At 33.8% G+C, this 8,004-nt stretch overlaps 1 pseudogene; it reads left to right on the top strand.

Moving 5' to 3' along the window:
- The first annotated feature begins 369 nt into the window (after positions 1-369).
- LOC127561267 (solute carrier family 25 member 33-like) lies at positions 370-1,172 on the top strand (annotated as a pseudogene).
- Positions 1,173-8,004: the final 6,832 nt, after the last annotated feature.

Raw genomic sequence — 8,004 nt, forward strand, 5'->3', positions numbered from 1 at the left:
AGAAACAGTCTTTTGCTGGGAATATATTAAAGGCTTTATATACTAGTTGCTATGTCATCAGCTTATATACTGGCAACCAATGAACGAAATAAAATTTGTCATAGTTCCCCATCCTGCTCTGCCTCTTTCTGTATCTGTAGTGATGGTGACAGAGTGATAAAAGAGGAGGCAAAGAATGGCATATATAAAGGGTTTTTATATTTTCTACAAATATTACCTTTTGGTATTCTAAAGACAAGGCCCAAAGATTGAGTCAACATAATACCAGAGGAAATATAATAATATTGACAATTTCACAATAAATGAAATCAAAAGGCAATAGGGAGTCATTGACAAATTCAAGGATTGCTCATAGGTAATCTTTGGAGAATGATATCAAGATGTTGGCAAGGTTAGTTTCATCATGTATGTATGAAAACCAGAAATACATCTTTGGGACATTGTCATCTCCCTTTGTTGTTACCATTATGAACAGCAGAAGAAAGACCAAGGTCACTTTTTTGAGGCTTGTGAACCCAACTTGTTTGGAGTTGCACCATCGAGAGCTGTGTACTTTGCATGTTACTCCAAGATCAAGGAGCATTTTAATAGCATTTTTGTGCCTAATAGCAACATTGGCCACATTTTTTCCTTGAGCTCTGCAGCTTTTATCACAAATATCTTAATGAATCCTTTATGGATGGTTAAATCCGGGATGCAGTTAGAACAGAAAGTAAGGGTTTTAAAGAAATGAACACTGTCCAAAGTGCTTGATATGTTTGCCAGGCATTTATGGATTCTATAGAGGATTAAGGGCTTCATATGCTGTTTTCTGAGACTGTAATCTGTTTTGCTATTTTGAAAGCTTAAATAAACGGCTAAAAGACGTCTCATTAACCCCTTCTGCAAATGGAACTAAGAGAAGCAGAAACACCTACTATTGGGGACTTATGGCCCTGCTATTTCCAAGGAGTGCATCTCCTGTATTGCTCATCCACATGAAGTGATAAGAATACGGCTTCAAGAAGAGGGCACCAAGTATAAGGCTTTCATTTAAACAGTCCTCCTGATAGCGTGAGAAGAAAGTTATCTGGCTTTCTACAGTCAAGCTCATCTGGCAAATCCCAAATACTTCTATTGTATTGTCCACCTATGAGTTAATTGTGTAGTTACTAGAAGACCATATGAAATGACAGGACCGGAAATAGATTTTAATAGAATAAAATGGAAAAACTTCTCTGCAGTTTCTCCACTGATGTTTAGAGTATTTAAGAGACTCATGCAGGAATGGCTGAAACATCTCTGACTTTTCCTTTTGGATTCATGTTTTCTAGAAGGTTTTAATTTATTAACATTAATAGTTCATTATAATTTTTTAAACTTAAAAATTCAAAATTAAACAGCTACTAAATTAAATCATGTTAAATGAGGTCCTTAATGACTTCAAAGAAGTTGACCCAACAAAGCACACAGAACAAAAATAAATGGATGAAAGGTACATTTGTCTTCTACTGAGATGTATTATTAGGTGAAAAGATTGTAGAATTGTTACTTCAGAGTATGTAACTTCAATAGACATCACATGTGAATAATGATCTCAATCTAGACATAAAGAAATGGAAGCCAGTAGGATAGATTTCATTTCTGAAATTTGGCAGCAATTTTATAACTCCAAAATTCTCCTTGCACCAAATAAACATTTTTTGAATATCAAAATTCTTCCATTGATACTAAAGGGCTTTGGATTTCTGAGGAATCAAAATAGCAGTAACAAAAAAGAGAAAATCAATGCATGGAGCATTTTGCTTTCTTAAAAAAAATTAGAAAAAACAACACATTTTTAAAAGTCCCAATTAAATGCTAAAATATAAATTCTGAAAAATCAGGGAAGGGATTAACAAAATTGAAAACAAAAACATCACTAATACAAATAGGAACAGTTTTTAAAAATGAAATAGGTAAGTTATCTAATTTGATTACAAAGAAAAAGAAAAATGAAAAAAAACCTGGAATATTAAAAAACTGAAGAAAAATGAAAGGATATTCCTAGAAACCATTTCTATCCCACAATATGCCAATAATCATAGAGAATTATATGGAAAAAATACAAAATAGCCATATTAGCAGCAGAATAAATAGAGGTTTTAACAAACCATTGTTAGAAAAGAAATTGGATATGGCAGAAATGGTCTCACAAAGTGTGTGTGTGTGTGTGTGTGTGTGTGTGTGTGTGTGTGTGTAAAGTCCCATTAGTGAATTCTATTAAACATTTAAAGAAAAATGAATTCCAATATTACACAAACTGTTTGCAAAGTAGCAAATAAAAGGGTCTGAACAAATTCCTTATAGGACATAAATAAGATCTTAAAACCTAAACCAGAAGGGAAGGGGAAGACAACTATTGATCAAAATTCCTAATGAGCATTGAAGCAAAATTTTTAAATAAAATATTAACAGAGACTGCAGTATGCTATCACAAATATTATATAATATGACCAAGTTGAATTCACACCAAAAATGTAAAGTTGGATTAATATTAGGAAATGAAAATGAAAATTAATCTTACTAATGTTAAGAATGACAAGTCATGTGGTTATATCAATAAATCCCAAAAAAGGCTTTTGAAAAAAATATAACATCTATTTCTGTAAAAAAAAAATTAAATTAAAAATTTAAAAAATTAAAAAATTAAAAATCTAATAAGTAGATTTTTCTTTAACATTTCTTTAACACTTCCCTTTAACATACAGTAAAACAAAATCCATCTAAATTCAAGAACAAGCATTATTTGTAACAGGGTTAATTTGGAGTACTTTTTAAAAAGATTTAAAGCAAAAACTCTTCATTGTTACCTCTTCTATTTGACTAGAAATATTAACAAATTACTATAGCAATAAGACAAGAAAAAAATTGATGGAATAACTCTAGAAAGGCAAATATATGGCAGTGTATTTAGAGAAACCTAGAGAGCCAACAAAGCAATAATTTAATTAATTAATAATTTCCAAAAAATTGCATGATACAAAATAAATCCAGACACATCCTCCTATTAGAAAACAAATGTCTATTGAAATTTCATTTACAATAATTACAAAATGCAGAAAATACTTGAAAGTTTATCCACCAAGTTTCACAGAATTCTCCAGGGAATTTATCCAGATTACTTATAACTAGAATTTTTAAAATGCTCCAAATTACTGAAAATTGAAAATCCAAAATGAATACACTTCTGAGTTTCTACCTCATACCCATCAGATCAGCAAAATGACCAAAAAAATAATGATATTTGGAGAGGGGAATGTGAGAGAGAATTGAATCACTATTGGTAAAGCTATGAATTGACCTAAGTGTTCTGGAAAGCAATTTGAATTCTACCTAAGAAGTTAAAACAATGCATGCTCTTTCAATTAGTGAAACTACAAATTATACCTCAATGAAATCTGTTGGAATCTTTACAAACTGTTAAGTCATTAGAGTTGATAGAGACAAAAATTATCTAATTTAGCATGGTTCAGTATCCTTGATCTAATCATACAAGGAGATGTTTTGGGCCAGAACCTGAAACAAGGTACTAAGTAGAACTAATTGATACAATGCTTGTGTTCACACCTTTACTCATTGGAGTTCACAAGTATGGGAGATTCACAAAGCAAACTTTGTGTATTCACACCTCCCTTAGGTGTGCCTCCCGAAGGAGGAGTCAACCTTTGGGAGATCATATATAAAGGGGCTCTTAGCTTTGGGTGAGTTAGTTACTTTGGGTTTAGAGAGAGTTCAGCTGAATTAGATTGGAGAAGAGCACACTGGGACAGACACAGAGCACTCTGGGAGATTGAGAGCCAGAAGCCCTCTCTTGGAGGCAAGAGAGATTCATTCCATTTTCTACTTGGCTGGCTGGAGACTGGAGAAAGCAGAGGCAGAAGCAAAGGACAAAGCTACAAGAGTTCTTAGAACCAAGCAGAGAGATAGGCCTCAACTAACCGGGCTATTTTGGAAGGAGAAAATAAATGTTTGCATTTTTACCAACTGGCAGCATTTTGGCTTGGAACTAAGGCTGCCTCCAGAAAACCTCCCCAAGAAACCTGCTCTCTCCCAGAGAGAACCTTTATATTATTATAAAGAAGAACAAGAACTCCACAGAAATCAAAGAAAGAAGAAAAGATCTTAAATGTATAAAAATATTTATAGCAGCTTTGTATGTGTAGGTATGTGTACACATGAATGTGTGTCTGTGTGCATGAGAGAGACAATCTCTTGCCTCCTGTCCCATAAATGAAAAGGTTATCCATCAACTGAAGAATGGCTAAACAAATTGTGGGATCTGATCTAGAATAGCTATTGCATTGTTAAAAATGAAAATTTCTCCTTCTCCTCCTCTTCTTTCTCCTCTCCACCTTTTCTTCTTCTTCTTCTTTCCTTCCTTCCTTCTTTCCTTCATCCCTTTCCTTCCTTTCCCCTCCTTTCCTTCCTTCTCCTTTCCTTTCTTCCTTCCTCCTTCTTTCCCCTTCCTTCCTTGTCCCTTCCTTCTTCCTTTCTTCCCTCCTTCCTTCCTTCTCCTTTCTTTCCCCTTCTTTCTCTTCCTTTTTCCTTCCCCTTTCCTTCTCCCTTCTTCTTTCTTTCCCCTTTATTTCCTTCCTTCCTCCTTCTTTCTTTTTCTTCCTTCCTTCTTTCTTTCTTTTTCTTCCTTCCTTCTTTCCTTCTTTTCTTCCTTCCTTTCTTCTTCCTTCCTTCCTTCCTTTCCTCCTTCCTTGCTTCCTTCCTTCCCTCCTTCCTTGCCTCCTTCCTTCCCTCCTTCCTTGCTTCCTTCTCCCTTCTTTCTTTCCATTTCCCTTTCCTTCCTTCTTTCATTAATTCCCTCTTCCTTTCTTCTCCCCTTCTTCTTTCCCACTTTCCTTAATTCTTTCATTCCTTCCTTTCTTTTTTGGGAAGGTTGAAGGAGAAAAAAGAATGATTTATTATTGAAAAATATAACTTAAAATAACTCATCATGTGTGTTTAATGATTATGGATATAGCATAGTGATATGACAGATTTTACTATTAGAACATATGTGTAATTATAAACTATTTGTGTATTTTACTATAAACAATGACAAATGGGGGATTTTAAAAAATATGACAATATGTTATGATTTCATCATAAAAGCAACAGTCTTAAAGTAAATTGTTGGACTTAGAAGAGAACACAGCAAAGTACTGTTTTTTTTTTTTAATTTGGTTAAAATGTATTTGCTTTCTTTTTAATTAAATAAACTTCAAATCTTAGGTTTTACTTGCAGATTATTCCACATTTAATTTATTTGTTTGTTAGTACTTGTGATTATTAAGATTATAATAATAAATCAAGATTCTGGTTTCTAAAAATAAAAATTACAACTTACTCAAAGGTTAGTGGAAGGATACATGATGAGCACAAATAGACTATAGCTTATTACTAGAGATGAAATTTTTGATAGGAAGCAGCATAAAATGAATCATCAAATTGAAATGTGACTGGAAAAAGACTGACTGGTCGTGTATTGGGATCAAGGAATAACAGACTTTAAGTCCTCTTGCTACTTTAGTGACCTTGTGATATAAAGAAATTCTTAGGAAGGCTTCTATGTTCGTGACTAAAAACCTTATGGACGATGACATGGGTGAAAAGATGTAAGTATTTTAAGATTTGCATCCTTGGGAAAAGTATTCATATCAATGACATTATAAAAGCATTGATATATTTCTGACATTGGACCCAAATCTAAAATTTAATAAAGTTATTAGCCTGTTTGTTTCAGTGTAAAAATGTACTAGTTCTAAAACAAAGAGCAACATTATTAAATATAAATTCTCTTCAGGGCTAACTAATGTGAATATGGGAATAATGACTGAAAAAAAAAAGAAATCTTGAGAATAAAGGCTAATGAGCCAATGAGAAGAAAGGGGATGGACCAATTAATCCCTTAGAGTTCCACAGAGTTCTATGTCCTTTGATGTCAGTTTGAACCCTGCAATAAGGCAGGAACTTTTAAGGAAGGAAGAATTGATAGTAATGCAGTTACTATAAAGTTCAGAATTCAGTAATAAAGGAGTTAGCAAGATAGAAGACACATTAGGGAGGTATCAACTTTGTGGTTTATGATGTGCATTTCATAATGATAGTTATATCCTTACCAGACCTAGATCACTGGAATCAACCAAATACATTGACCCAGGAAACAGAGATGTCAAGCATTCGGTAGAAAATGGAAGCTCAGGACACCGGCATATCTTAATTCAGTGATTTATTCGATTGAAATTCCAAGAAGGGAAGGAAGCTAATGCAGATGCCAGCTGAGATGAATGGTATGTTTTTCTATGTAAGACCGAATGATAAAGCCTCAGGAAATTTAGAACAGGAGAAGGAAGAGGTATTCTCTAGATATAGATGTTACAGAACTCTATGATATAGTATTTCAAGAGAAAGGATTGTTTTCTAGCTAATCTCTACTTCAGAGTTTTGAAGGATCCCAGGGAGGAAAAAAAAACAACAACAAAAAAAGGAAGCTTCTTCATTTGCACCATTACCCACTGGAACTCTGCAAGATTCAAACTATTCATTTATGCCTGCGATCATCATTTCCTTTGAGAGTTTTCATACAAACTGGCCTTGACCTTCCATGTTCACAAACCATGAACACTATGTAATTGCCTCCTGAATTGCACCATTAATATATGCTAACCTGACCCACAGGAAATAGAGAATATAGAAAAGTTTTAGGGCTCTCTTTCCCCATCTTTGCCCTTCCCCACTCCCCATTTTTCACTCCCGTCTCACCATCTCATTCCAGGCTTCAAGGGGATGAGGGGAAGAGAGAGACAGATAACAGAAATATTTATACACATATGTGTGTGTAAAATATGTATACATATATATGCTGTGTATATATACATATATAGAAACAGATAAACAAATATATACAAATATATGCATGCATAATACATACATATATGTATTGTGTATAATATATACATACATAGAGACAGATAAACAAAAATATTTTAATTTATTTTACATAGTGTGTATATATAAAATATTTATATAATATAAATATACAGAAAGAGACAAAAACAAAAATATATATCTATACACATATATTGTATATGTAAAAACATATATATATAGATATACATACATATACATGGAGAGAGAGAGAGAGAGAGAGAGAGAGAGACCCCACCGGACACACCGATCACAGCAGGACAGTATGTTATTTCAGGGGGCAGTCACACAGTTCACAAATGGTTATGTTTTCCTGATGACTGGCTTTTCTATCAGGAAAAAAAAATCATTGTGTTTTGGAAAGAAATCTTGGAAGCAAAACATTTCAACTCTAGAAACAGAACTAAGGTTTAATCTGTAGGCAGGAGCCCAGAAGTTTTAATTACTATACATTGTTTCCTCCCTATAAGGCCCTATGCTCATGAGGAAAAATGAGGTCCTACCACTGCGGTCTGCATGTCAATGAAGTCCATTGTAAACTCCCCAGTATAACATAAACCTCCCCTGAACACATAAAATTCTTGGCTTCCAAGAACAGTCTCATAGAAAGAGAGCTCTGTATTTGCTTCAAAAACAGTTATTCTGTTCGGAACTCTAAGTCCCGGCTCAGTTTTAAAAGGCTGGGTCCAACGAAAGTTGACACGGTTCATGTAATTTTAATTAAGGAGCAATTTTTGCACCTTTATGGTTGACAGGGGTATTGTAAGATTTTCCTATTAATATGGAATAATTCTCAAGTCCATAAGTAATTCACTTTATAAAAATCTTCTAGGCGATAGTATCAGGTCAGAATAGAAATCTAAAGACTTGAAATAATTGATCTGCCAAGAAGTCATCAGAACAGCAGAACTGGGAGAGTTAGGTAAAAGAGCTCATTTGATACCTCAAAAACAGCAGCTGGCTTGTCACTTTGATGACCAAAGTAAAGATACAGAAGTGTATAGAGCTATCTGAGGAGGTCTAAAATGTGACATTTCAGTATAACTGCCAGAAATCCTGGGGGGG

The sequence above is a fragment of the Antechinus flavipes genome, chromosome 4 (genome assembly GCF_016432865.1).
Source record: "Antechinus flavipes isolate AdamAnt ecotype Samford, QLD, Australia chromosome 4, AdamAnt_v2, whole genome shotgun sequence".
NCBI lineage: Eukaryota > Metazoa > Chordata > Mammalia > Dasyuromorphia > Dasyuridae > Antechinus > Antechinus flavipes.